The sequence below is a fragment of the Beta vulgaris genome, chromosome 2 (genome assembly GCF_026745355.1).
Source record: "Beta vulgaris subsp. vulgaris cultivar EL10 chromosome 2, EL10.2, whole genome shotgun sequence".
Lineage (NCBI taxonomy): Eukaryota > Viridiplantae > Streptophyta > Magnoliopsida > Caryophyllales > Amaranthaceae > Beta > Beta vulgaris.
In genome coordinates this window covers 10602639-10616944 of record NC_079203.1, presented here as the reverse complement: position 1 = coordinate 10616944, position 14306 = coordinate 10602639, and the positions used below count along the sequence as shown (strand labels likewise).

The window sequence follows — 14306 nt, the reverse complement described above, 5'->3', positions numbered from 1 at the left end:
ATGATAAAGTGTTATTTCCTCCACTAGTTGGCTTTTAGCACCACATTATCAATTATTTTTCCTATCCTTACCTTAGCCATGCTACAACCCTTAGTAAGTTCTCATGATCTATATGCATGTTTTTGTTATTTTTAAGTGGAGCATGAGATGATAGTCAAATTTAAAGAAAAATACTTCATTCGAGTCGACTTTGTATTTGTATATGTTTGTGTGAAAAAATCATTACCTATAAACACATGAGAGAAAGTGTGCTCGACTAAAGTAAGTTCATCAAGTTTAATTGAGCCTAAATTGGGGGAAGGTTTGTGGTTTGCCACAGTGAGTCATGTTGTGATTACATGAATTTATATGAGGTGTGATTTGTGGTCTATATTAGTCTAATCTTATAATTATAGTATCTTTCATATGCCCGAATTTCATGTCTTCACTAGTAGAATAAATGCTATTTGCTGCGGTCAAAAAGTGACCTATTGCTGCGGTTTAGGGCGCGCAGCAATTAAAGGGGCAGCAATAGGTATAAATTATAAACCGCAGCAATATTCGTAGATATTGCTGCGGTTTCTAAGCCAAAATCGCAGCAATATATTTACATTTTATCAAGTTAAAAGAGCATATTGCTACGGTTTTTAGGCCAAAACCGCAGCAATAGGTGGTGGCCAAAAAAAAAATTTGTTTTTTTTTTTTTAACTTTTTTTGGTTAAATAATCCAATAGTTCTCCCTACTAAAGTAGATAGGGCAATATATTTAACATTATGGTGCAATTACATCAAAAATACTTACAACAAACAACATTGAATCGTATGATATATAAATATATTTTTACAAATCATAAAATTACAAAAAAAAAACTAAGAAGAAATAAAAAAAAACTAAAAGTACAGATTCAAAATGAAAAGAACAAAAACAAAAACAAAAAAAGACAAAAATTACAGATTTAAGATGAAAATCACCATGACTTGGAAGACGAAGAACAAACTAATAAATTAAAATTACGAAAAATTCAAAATGAAGAAGAAAAACAGAACTGAAGAAGCTTACATGCGAATAAACGAAATTACGTTCTGATCGCCAAAAATTAAACGAAAAAATCTAAACAAATATAAAAAATTAAAAAATCAGATCTAACATACAACAAAACACCAAATTAAAAAACTAAACCTACAAAAAAAAAACAGATCTAACATAGAGAAATTTCAGTAAATATATTTTATGAAAAATACAAATCGCCAAATTCTCGTTCTTCTTCACATTTCGTACTTCAAATCTCGTTCTTCAATCTCTTTCTTCAAATCTTGTTCTTCAATCTCTTTCTTCAAATCTCGTTCTTCAAATTGCCAAAAATAAACATAAATATGGCAAAACAAAGAAATTCAGAATAAATGAGCACTAAAAATACCTGAGAATCGAGAAATCTGAGCATGAACATCGTGTATATTTCGAGTATCGGGTATCGATCGTCGAGTATCGAGAGAGAGAGAGGAAACCTTGGAGGTCGAGTATCGATCGTCGCACTCAACGGAGGTTCGCCGCAAAACAGCCGAATTCGCCAATGAGAGAAGCGAAAGAGATCCCGAATTCGCCAACGAGAGAGATGCGAAAGAGAGATGACAGATGAAAGTGAGAAAATGAGAGATAGCAGAGATGCGAAGTAGAGATTCGAAGTAGAGATGCGAAGGAGAGATGGATGGAGGTTTGAATGACAATGAGAGAGATGAAGGAGAGAGAAGGAAAACGGCTGAAATGGTTGTAAGCCAAACCCTGAATTGCGCTTCTTTTAAATATGGGTAACCCATGATCTGCGTCGTATGATATGGCCTATACGACGCAAATCAAAGCCCAAACTTATTTAATTCCGATATGCGTCGCACACACACGATAATCCAACGTACATTGTACCCATGTTGTGCGTCGCACACACCTCTCATGCGACGCAAATTAGAAATGTGAGTCGCATGAGAGGAGGGTGTGACGCACATAATTGTGATTTGCGTCGCACACACCTCTCATGCGACGCAAATTAGAAATGTGCGTCGCATGAGAGGAGGGTGTGACGCACATAATTGTGATTTGCGTCGCACAGCTTCCCAAATTCGACGCAAATCCGGATTGTGCGTCGTTTCCGTGTCTGTGCGACGCAAATGGGGGCACGCAAATCGTCCTTTTTCTACTAGTGCTAACAACACGTCCGTGTCACTTTGGCACGTCCGTGTCACTTTGGCACGCCCGTGTCACTCTTATTCGTATATTAATTCTTATAGTTATAGGTCAACAAGTCCATGTCGTTATTGACACATCCGTGTTGGTCTGCTTCCTGACGCGTTTTGTTTTATTGGTTTTATTATATTAGGAAGTTATATATACTTTTTTTATTTATATAATGGCGGACGAGTTCATTGTATACAATTTTGAGGATTTATAGAGAGAAGTTAGAGAGAGAAACTTGTAGATCTTTATTGTTTTCAAGACTCTACCTTTCTTTCATCTATTCAAGTATTTATTTTCTCCTTCTTTTCCTTTGTTTTCTATTATGAATTTTAATTATACATCTCTAACTTATTTATTTATATATTTCAATTATGCTTGATTAGTTCTTTTATCAATTGTTAAGTTGAACCCTATAATGAATTAACTTATGATTATTTCTTTAAATTCTCAAATTAATTATTTAATTGTTCTTGCTTAATTGATCGTGCAGATTCTAATACTAGATTATTGATAATTAGTATTGTTATTATTCTATTGTCATGATCACAACGAGAGTTGGGGTTTTACGGATTTGGTTATTTCAATTAAGGACATGAAATTCTCCAAGAGAGTAGGTAGAATGGATTGTTAGGAAGTTAGAGTGTCGCGTTTAATGTCTTTAATTTGCATGATTCTACGGGAGTAGGCTTGAGTGCATATTAAGGAATCCATAGATACTCGGAACAGGTTTATTGTATTTTATAGGGTGTATTTTTCCTTGTTAACATTTAATCGACTAGTTTGGGGAACGAATTATTATTATACTAATTTATACTAGTGGAGATACTTAACTATATAGTCTTTTATTTATAGATTCATTAGTATAGTTGATTCAACCATCTTCGATATTCACCTCATTTAGTCTCGCCATCATTGAAGGGTTAATCATAAAAAAAATTCTCTATGTGGGATCTACTCTGACTTATCTTACGAAATAGTTAGGAGAATTAGTTAGGTTAATTATTTTTTTGGTTAGGTGCGGGATACGCCTATTGATAGGTGTATCGCGCACCTAGCAAAAATAAATAACCTAACTAATCTTGTATACTAACTTTGTTTAGACCGGCGTATATAAATCAGTTCTAAACTACATAGCGTGTATAATCATTCTCCGTTCTGACACCATATCCTTTGAATTTTGGTTTCTTGAACCTCAGTCAAAGTGGGGGCTTCTGTAGACACATAATCGTGTCTCCCCATTTAAGGATTTGATAATGAAACATACTTCGGTCTTAATTGGTCTGACACTAGGGGCAGTGCAGTCTGAAAAGCCACCCAAAAACTATTTCGAAAACTTTTCAAATCCTATTTTAAAGCCCAATTAATTATTCATAATAATTAATTGCACTTTAAGCCTAATGACTAATTATTCACGATACTGAATTATTTTGTTTTAATAAATAAATATTTTCAAAGACATTTTCATAATTAAAATTGGATTTTCGGAGTCGAAAGATAAAAGAAGATCATTAAAACGCGTTTTACAAAAGGGCTGTCAAAGTGTGTCAGTAAGCCAGGCTGGTGCGCGTGGCTCACCATCGTGCGCCTAACATACCATTGTCCACTTGTGTCAAGTGCACCAATCCGCACCTGACACGTGGCATTATGTGTCACATCCTCTACGCAATATACAATATTCTTTTTTATCTTTTTCAAGGCGCATACCACGTGTACGAAGCTAATTGGGCATGATGCGTCAGGCGCACCAATGTGAGTCTGACACGTGTGATTGTGCGTCACATAGTCCTAAGCCTGGAGCAGCAACGCGTGAAGCGCAACTTTTCCCTATAAATTGGTCTTGATTTCATTACGGTTTCATACGGATTTTCCACTCAAACACTTCGACTTATGTGACTATACACTTAGACATTCTCTCTATCAAAGATACAAACACGTATATTCAGACATAGTCATACATATATTTTTCATCAGGTGTCACGATTGCTCATTCTAAAGGTTATCAATCTCGTAGACCCAAGACACGGTATAATATTAAAGGTCCTTGAATAAATATATTGTTTTTATATCGAAGTTACTAACTGTTTCTTTCCTGATGTAGATCTTTAATATAAAAAATCGATCCTTTGTACATTCTAATCCTTTTTTTTATTTTCATATATGATTGTCCTGCTTTAATGCTTTCATCATTTCACATACTTATTATTGGTAATCAAAGACCTAAAGAATTGTTCTAATATTAATCAAATAATCTGAACAACCTGCATAGCAACCTAGTAATAATCTTGATTGCTAAATAACATATCACTAAAAGAATAGTCTTTTATGTGTTTCCTGAACCAACCTAGACTAAATTTTTTTAGGGTGCACGAAACACATTATGTGGTTGTTCTTTTCCATAAAACTTGCTATGAATCCGTATTTAGTAGAGGCCAACAATGACCGACATGGTTCCTAACCTTGTTAATACCCCCACCCGCAAACCCATATACATAGTTTATTGACCATCTATGGAGTCAAAACCGGAAAATCTATATTAGATAAGTCCCTAATTTGTCCCTACGATTTCCCATTTACAATTAGGCTTATGAGTCTAACTTTAAGGACCTCTTGGCGACTTCAAAAGATTTTCAATAATGGGGTAACCAAATCAAAAATGAGTTCATCCCGCGTAGGCGAAATAAAAAATGCCTACAATAATGATAATATGTTTCCATTGATTTGGAATGTAGAAGACAAAGGTAGCTAGACATGGTTCATGGAGATGCTAGCAAATGGTTTAGGCTCTGTTAGTGGGTCAATCACTTATTGGCTCCATGAGAAAGAGGATGTAATACCCCATATTTTTGAGTATTTATTTAGGTAATTAAAATATTTATTTTCTAAAATAAATATATTAAGAAAGGGTATTTTTGTTATTTTACTGGTTATAAATTATTTGGCGGGATTATGGCGCTATCTTGTATATGTCAAAATTCTATTAAATAAGTTTTGTTTTTTTTTTAAAAAAAAAAACAAAAGCATTTGAAATAAATATTTGAAAATAAAAAAAAAGGAAAAAAAAAATATTAAAGGCCATTTGGCCGGCCACCATCATGGCTAGGCCGGGGGGGGGGGGGTTGGGTTTGATTTTTTTCATAACTCCCAAATTATGGTATAGGTTACAAATCTTGATTTAATTTCCTAATTTATGGTGAAGGTTACAAACTATTTAATTTTGAAAGTTAAATACTATATGTTCTACTCCTATAAATACCCCCACACCTTAAGCCATTTTTTCCACACAAAAGCTTAGGAGAATCCATAGTCTCTTACTTCAAGGTTCTTCTTTCTCTTCTTATCTATTCTAGTTTTATATTTCTTATTCAAGTTCTAATTTTCTTTGGGTTAAGAAAAAAAAATCATGATTCTTACTCAAAAATATTATGCTCATGGTAGGTTATTCATGTTTACATTCATGATTAAGTTAATGTGATAAGTTACGTATTAGATTTTTATATTATTGGCTTGTTAGGAGATCCTTCAAGATTAAGATTAAGTGGAGATACTAGTATACTTTTTGTGCAAGATCAAGGTATGTTATGTAGCTAGATTTTTTGTAATGTGGTTTATGTGATAAAGTTGTTTATTGATTTACTGGTTGGATTGGTTTAGAAATTTGGTTTAAATTGGTTACAATATTTTATTATTCACTCTTGGAAGTGAAAAGAATGAATAATTTTATCAATCATTTTTATATATAGAAGTTTTGTTATCCTTTTTGGAAAAGTAAATTATTTTACATAGAAAGGTTGATTGATTTTTATGAACTTTGAATGTTCAAAAAGTTTTTATGAGGAAAGGAGGTTTATTCATGACTTACCAATCATATTATTATTTTTTTCCACTTGATTAATATCAATAGCTTCAAAGTCCACTTGTTGGCAATTATAGTTAACCCTTGATATAGTTCCGTGATGGGATGACTAGCTTGGCAGGTGTGCACACTTAGCAAAATAGAAGGGGAGATAAGAATAGAAATTGTTTTTAAGATTATTTTTAATCCAAGCTGTTTGGAAAGAGTTTGTTCTTAAAAGGTTATTCTTGAATTATTATTTAAGTGTTTGGAAAGAGTTTGTTCTTAAAAGGTTATTCTTGAATTATTATTTAAGTGTTTGGAAAGAGTTTGTTCTGAAAAGGTTATTCTTGAATTTTTAATAAGTGTTAGAAAATAGTTTATTTTTAAAGAGTTGTTTTTGAATTATTAGTTATAGAGTTTTCGAAATAAAAAAATATTGCGAACTAACAAATGTATTACTTATCTGATACATTTCATACCCAATTTTATACTGACACGTATTCCTTTTACAAGTGAATTTTGGATGTGGATGGGGGAGTACTAAGAAGGGAATCTTTACCTAGATTAGGGTGTTTTATTTATATTGAGTTTTGAGACAATATTTACTATTATTAATAAAGAAGTATTATTATTTTTAGTTAAAGTCTTCCGCTGCAAGTTATTTTGTTAGTTACTAGTTGGTTGCCGAAAGCGTGTTAGTCGCGTGGCGGTAATACTCCTAAATTACTCAAATATTTTTTACTAAATTATTTATTAAAAAGCAAGTAATTTAGGGGTGTTACAAAGTGGTATCAGTTTTTCAGGTCTTGAAAAGATAAAAGTTGAACATTAAAATTGATGGGTAGACATAAGATGGGCATATAGAGTTTCGCATTTGCATCTAAATTATTTTTGTGAAGTTTAATTGTTTTATTTTTGACGATTTGCATAGATGCATCTTGCTAGTGCCACAAAAATATGTGTGTGTGTGTGTGTGTGTGTATATATATATATATATATAATATTATTTGGAAAGATGAAGGGTGTATATATCACTAGTGGAAAAAACATCAAGTGCTCCGGTTAAAAACTGTACAAGTGCTCCGTATTGGACCCGTAGCATTTATCAATTGAGCATTTATCAAGTGCTCCGATTGTATTAAAAACCGGAGCACTTGTGAATTTTATGTGCTCAAAATAAGTAAAGTGCTTCGGTTGATAAGGGAAAACCGGAGCACTTAGTTCACAAGTGCTCCGGTTTTCTCTTATCAACCGGAGCACTTGAGCCATTTAAAAAAAAATTAAAACCTGCTACCCTTGCTGATCGGCAGCATGGGTTACAAGTCTTAAGAAACCAGAAGTGCAATAGTCTCTTTTAGTCTATTCAAACATCAAAATATAAAGTTAAAGTTCAAATACAACATGTCAAACACACAAAGGCATCGTGCAACAGAATAAATATCAGAGGAGCATTTCATGTGGAAGTCATGTTTCCTACATCTAGCTCCCAAAATCCTGTAGCCAATAGTGGAGCCACCTTCTTAAGGAGAACCAACAATTGATCACCTGTGAAGTAAATATAATTAAGGAGTAGGAAACCGTAACGTAAAGGTAAACAAAGGTCATAGTCTAAGTAATTTTAACACCAGCATCATGTTCTTTCTTCATAAATCAGATCCTGTAAATTGCCTAATGAATTGACAACACTTGGACACTATTACCCATGTCTACGTAACGTATGGTAAAAATTAAAAGGGGAAAGTAGACTTTATTTTCACTTTACTTGCTTGGACACATAAAATGAAATAATCATGGCATTCATTAAGAATTTCACTATAGTTGATAATTTATTATTAGACCTAGAATTGTGCACTATGTGAAGTTAAGTAATCAGACTAATAAAAAATGCTCAATAATTACACAATCAAGGAGGACCTAGTGTTAGAATCCAACCTTCCTTTACTTGTCTTTTCCTTTACTTGTTTTATGTTTCTAGCCTTTTGTTTAAGTTTCTAGGCCATCATATGTTAGTGTGTTACCATAGAAAGTTTGCTAAAAAAAAAAAATCCTGGACACAGTAAGTAAGATGCTTACCCATTTTAGCAGCAGAAGAGCATATCTCTTCTTTTATAACAGCCAGCAATGAAGTTGATATATTGTTGGGAAGTTCCAATTCTTCGCTAAGCTTGTCCTCTTTGCATTCCTAAGAACAGCTAATGCCTTTTCAGGGTATAGACCCATTTCAGATTCACCAGAGAGCATCAATGAATCAGCTTGTTGCCGAACTGTTTCAGATGCATCATCAACTTCAGCTCTAGTAGGTATGGGATACTCAATCATGGATTCAAGGAGCCGAGAGGCAACAATTACGGGCTTATTGAGTTCCCTACACAGATGAACAATTCTCTGCTGAGCAAATGGAACCTTCTCCAGAGGTATATGTGAACCCATGTCTCCTCTAGCACCATAGCCGCATCATAAGCTCGTATGATCTCTTCCAAGTTCTTCAGCGAATCAACACTCTCAATTTTAGCAATTACAACAACATCCCTGCACATCAAAAATGAAAGTTCAGTTTTTACTTGGAAAAAACATTCTGGAAGGAGCATAAAACAATTAGATTTAAAAAGAAAACAATGAATTGAACATGCGTGCACGCACACAAATAAGAATAGATAAATCGCACAAACAAATAGTAGTAGATTGTTGTTTAGTACATGTAAACAGAAGACACTAGATAATTGAGTCCTAATTAGAACACAACATTACTGGATTCTTAGTAGTATCTCATATCTACCTATGAGCATTATAATCATAACACCAAAAATTCACAATGCACATACTGCATCACCACCTGCATCCACAAACACATAATAGTTTGGTTTCCCCCTTCAGCAAAAGGGGAATGATAATACAGCTCCAACTCGAAGTTCAGTTGCTTTCCTAAAGGGCCAGAATGAGACTGGAAGAATCCACGCCTTCGGCTACCACAAAATCAATATCCAACCTTAGATGTGATTGTTCGGAGCATATTGTTACCTTGTTGAACCAGTCTTCCCTTCCTCCACAATGCCAGATTAGCGCGGGGCAACAATAAATCAGGATCAGTGCACAAACACTTGATATCAGGGCCAACTTTCTCAACAACCTCAAAGAAGACCATACCCCCATCCACAAGAAGTTCATTACCCACTTCAACATCTATCACATTAGGAACAAGATAATTAAAAAACAACTCCCTACATCTCTATGGCTCTTCCCGCAAAAGATACAATGTAAAACATACCTTCAGCAAAACCATCATAACTCACACTAATGGTGCGCTCTGGGTGATTTGCCTCAAAAGACCGGATGGTAAAGGTCCAAATATGACCATCTTGAAGAGCTCAAAATAAACAGATCAGTTGAAAAGGGTGTGATCTATCCTAATACAACCATTTTGATAGCTCATTGGAAGAAAGCATATTGATAATAAGATATTTAGCTAAAGTTCAACTATAGTGAGATTATGTTTAAGTTTCTAAACAACAACTATGGCACAATAATCTCGGCTATATAGAAAAATAAAAAAAGACATACCTGATTTCTGGAGAAAAGATTCTCAATGCACAAAAACACATTGAAAGAAAAAAAGCGTAGACCTGATTATCACACTAATTGACAAAAAACTGCCATAAACAACCATTTATTCAATACATGAAATAAGCTAAAGCCGACCAATTGAAAGAATTTGTAAGCTATTTATCAAAGAACTAAAGAAGTAATAACAAAACGACGAGCAGACTGCAAGACTCATGATTAGACATATCTAGTTTATTTATGTTTTGGTTTCATAAAGACATTTTAGTATAAGAGAACCAAGAGACTATTTAAGTGCAAAATATAACAAGTAATAGAGTATTAAGTTAATATCAAGCAATAGTGTGTTTAAAGGTTCAAATCAATTAGGGGAAAGAACCAGTTAAAGAGTGTATAAGAAGCAATAAATAACAAATAATATACTATTAGGTCATTATTAACTAATAAGAGCAACTCCAATGGTAGAGCAAAATGAAAATTGGCTTAGAGTGCCACATAGATTTTCCTAGCTAATTCCAATTTAAGCGAAAACTCCCCCAATGGTTAGCCAATATGAGTAGGTCCCACTTGAAGTAAGATAGTTTTTTTTTTTTAGAGAAGAGTATAGAAATTGTTCACCAAAATTCCCACATGGGCCCACAATTTTTGCTCAAGCCAATTGGCTTAGTTAAGCTACATTGGCTAGCAAATAAAATTCTAGCTATTCACTCCAATAGTTGGGCTAATTGCTTAACTTTTTATTTATTTGCTAGCAAGTCCCTAATGTTCACCATTAGAGTTGCTCTAAAAGGAAAAAGTAAAGAACATGGAAACATTATTGAGTAATACAGCACACTCAAATATCCAAATTACTCCATACTATGTCCATAACATATATTGAATACAAATTCAACACTAAACGCCCATGAGAAAAAGTTCGAAAGTCACTTGAGGCAAAACCGAAAGATCTACAAAAAATTAGGGTTCTATGACTGTAATAGCCTTAAGAAGCCCTAACTCAAAACCCTGATTATGTGCTAAAGCATGAGATCGTATTAAAGTAACTACAGAGCAGTCTAATTGTGTATTTCCTACGATATTATGTTTAATTAGTTAACTTATATGTTTTACGTAAGTTAATTGACTACTTTATATAGAGTTATAGGATTTTAAGGTTCTAGGTGGAAGATAGTTACTTGAAACTGTCAGATATGCTAAGTTTCATTTGGTTGTAGTGCTTAAAGTAGATTAGAATACTCTCCAACACCATACGAGGACAAAAGTAGGTAAGATCTACCATTCTTATTGGATAAGAAGACTTCGGAAACCAATAGATAAGTTGAAAAGTCCTTAAGAGCCTTAAACATTAAGATTGTGAAAATCGTATGGAGATTGTTTTATCGGGTAACGATGACTTTCCAGTTAAAGAGCCTTTCAGGATTGAATCCGAGCTCAGAACCTAACCAAACTTGATATATGACATGCTTAAGATGTCTTAAGGTTAAAATGGTCATTTAAGCCCAAGAATTACGTGGCTTAATAAGGTAAATTGCTTACATAGTAAAACCTGGCCAACTGAAATTACAGCTCAGACCTATCCTCAAAGAAAGCTGCTTAGCAGCTACTCAAGTGTCGATCTCTCAAAGCCCTTTGTATGCATGATAGCCAACATCAAAGGCTAACACCTCAAGCAAGAATCACCCAGAAACTCCAAGAAACCGACGTTGCCCAGATCATCTTTCCCTCCTCCTTGGGTACCGCCAGAACAGGCTATAAAAGGCTGTTCTGGGTTTTCGTCTCCTTTCTCATATTTTCTCCTCTTGGACACCCACTTTGGAACTTATCTAGACTTCTAATTAAGTAAGTTTAACTTATTAAGTGTCAGTGCCTTCATTCTCTCATAATAGCCATTTGTTCTTTGCCTTCTTACTCTAATTCTACTAAGCTTATTTCGATCAATTGTATTTTGGTTTTTGGGGTAAGGGAACTTTGAGTGAAGTTCTGTAAGAGAGAGGCTTTGAGTGAAGCTTGTATGTGTGAGAAAACTTCGAGTGAAGTTGAGAGGAACTGCTGTTAAGGGAACAGTGGCTCAGGAACTTGAGTTTAGGAACTCAAGGTGTGGCTCGAGTTAGAATTAGGTTGTAACAGAGTTGTTTGGCCTAATTAGTGAAAGTGTTGAGTTTAAAATCCCTAGTGATCGAGGTTGTTTCTTCTTGTTGGGCCCAAGAAGTTTTTCCTCGTAAATATCCCTTGTGTTCCTTTAGCTTGTTTATTCGTTTAAGTTTTAATTTCCGCAAAAAGTTACGTTTATTTCTACACCTACAATTCACCCCCTTCTTGTAGTGTTCCTAGGGAAATAACAATTGGTATCAGAGCCAGAACTCACGTAAGATAGGAAACCCTATTGAGAAAAAGATCCAAGGAACAATGAATACCACCGAGAAACTTGAAGAAGGTTATTCCACTCAAAGGCCTCCTATGTTCAATGGGAAGTACTACAACTATTGGAAGAACCGCATGGAGATATTCATCAAGGCTGAAAACTATCAGGTATGGAGAGTCATTGAAGTTGGTGATTTCGAAGTCACAACTACAAATGACAAAAATGAGGTAACTCTTAAACCCCTCTCTAATTATGACAAATCTGATTTTGAAAAAATGGAAGTAAATGCCATGGCTATTAAATTATTGCATTGTGGACTTGGACCCCATGAACATAATAGGATCATGGGATGCAAATCCGCAAAGCAAATATGGGATTTACTAGAAGTAACCCACGAAGGAACTAATGAAGTTAAAAGATCGAAAATTCATTTACTTATGAATCAATATGAACTGTTCTGCATGAAATCCAAAGAAAGCATCCGAGACATGTTTACTCGTTTTACTAACATTATAAATGAGTTGGCTTCTCTTAGAAAGTTTATTTCATCTGAGGAACAGGTTCGAAAGGTTCTTAGGAGTCTTCCTAAGGACAGATGGATGGCTAAAGTCACTGCTCTTCAAGAAACAAAATCAATTGCTCTCAAAGCAGATGATGAAGATGATTCGGATTCTGAATAAGAAGAAGCAGCCCTCATGGTTCGAAAATTTCGAAAGATGTATAGGAACATGAAGAATGGAAACTTCAAAGGTAAAACTAAGAAATTTTCTAACAAAGCTGCTTGTCATAAATGTGGAAGTACAGATCACTTCATCAAGGAATGTCCTCTTTGGGAAAATGACAAAACCAAAGAAAGGAACAAGGAACGCTTTGCTGAAAGGAACAAAGAATCAAAAGCACCTTTCTCTAAGGCAAAGGTGCGCAAAGCTATGATAGCTGCTTGGGGAGATTCAGAGACGGAAGAAGAAGAGGAACAACCAACTGAAGAAACAGAAACCTTTGCCTCATGGCAAACACTGACGAAAAAGAAGATGAAGAAAAATTGAGGTAAGTCAACATGGACTTGAATCAGAACTAGATGGTAAAACTAGGACTGAAATATATGATCTTCTTTATGATGCAATTCTTGAATGTAGAGATGAACGTGAAAAACGTGAACAAACGGAACAAGCCTTAAAGTTTGCAAGGAACACATAGAATGGCTTAAGAAAATGAGAACAGATGTGAAACAGATTCTTTGATTTGTTTGATAAAAACTTAAAAATCAAAGAATATTATGAAAGTTTGAAAAATGAAAATTATCTAATTAATTTAGAGATTTCACACTTGAAAGAATTTGTCCCTGTTCTGAGTTCCTTTGATATAAGATCAACCCCTTTGAAAGGATACAGATCTGAGATTGAAAAAATGAATAAAGAGAAAATTATTTTAAAGGAACAGATCTGTAATCTTAAAAAGGAACTGGTGTGCAAGGAACAGAGGCAAAATCATGAAAGTTCCTAAGTGGATTGAGAAACCACAGACCAAAAGGAAGGAAGGTCTTGGTTTTGAAAACTACAAGAAAAGGAACAAGACAAAGAAATATGTTGATCTACCTAGTGATAAGTTTGTATGTATTGTGGCAAGGTAGGTCATTACATAAATCAATGTCAATAAAATCTGAATGATTGGGAAAAAGTGACAATAAGTAAGAAAAAATGGGTTGTCAAAACAAATCCTAGTCAAGAACAGGAACCCACGAAAGATGGGGTTCCTACAACTAACACTAGTTGATTTTTGCAGGTTGGAGTGAGGGGGAACAACACATGGTATCTCGATAGTGGTTGTTCCAAGCACATGACAGGAGACAAAACGAAGTTTCTCTCACTCACAACCTATGAAGGTGGCAGTGTAACATTTGGTGATAATAAGAAAGGTAACATAGTTGCTATGGGTAAGGTGGTAAGTCACCATTACACTCCATTGAAAATGTATTTTTAGTTGAAGGTCTAAAACATAATCTATTAAGCATTTCTCAATTCTGTGACAAAGGAAATACTGTAAAATTTGATAAGAAAAATGCTTAATCATCAACATTAAAACTAAGAAGGTTATCTTGGAAGGAACAAGGAAAGGGAACACATACATTGTGGATCTAGACCTTGTTCCTCAAATCAATTTAACTTGTCTTAGTGTTATTGAAGATGATTCACTTCTATGGCACAAGCGTCTAGGACATGCTAGCTTTTCATTACTTGAGAAACTTAGATCAAAAGACCTTGTTTTAGGATTACCATCCATAAAATTTCATATTGATCAAGTTTGTGATGCATGTGCACGAGGTAAAAAGTAAGATCCTCTTTCAA

General features: G+C 34.3%; 1 long non-coding RNA gene across 2 annotated transcripts; it reads right to left on the bottom strand.

Annotated features, from left to right (window-relative positions):
• Positions 1 to 7381: 7381 nt before the first annotated feature.
• Positions 7382 to 9944, bottom strand: LOC104884562 (uncharacterized). Of its 2 annotated transcripts, XR_788743.4 has the most exons (4): positions 9307 to 9934; positions 9060 to 9221; positions 8115 to 8570; positions 7382 to 7586 (listed from the first exon to the last, which is right to left on the bottom strand). It is a non-coding gene; the product is annotated as an uncharacterized LOC104884562 (long non-coding RNA). The 2 variants fall into 2 exon arrangements; XR_007270961.2 differs by having other exon boundaries at positions 8115 to 9221; positions 9307 to 9944.
• Positions 9945 to 14306: the final 4362 nt, after the last annotated feature.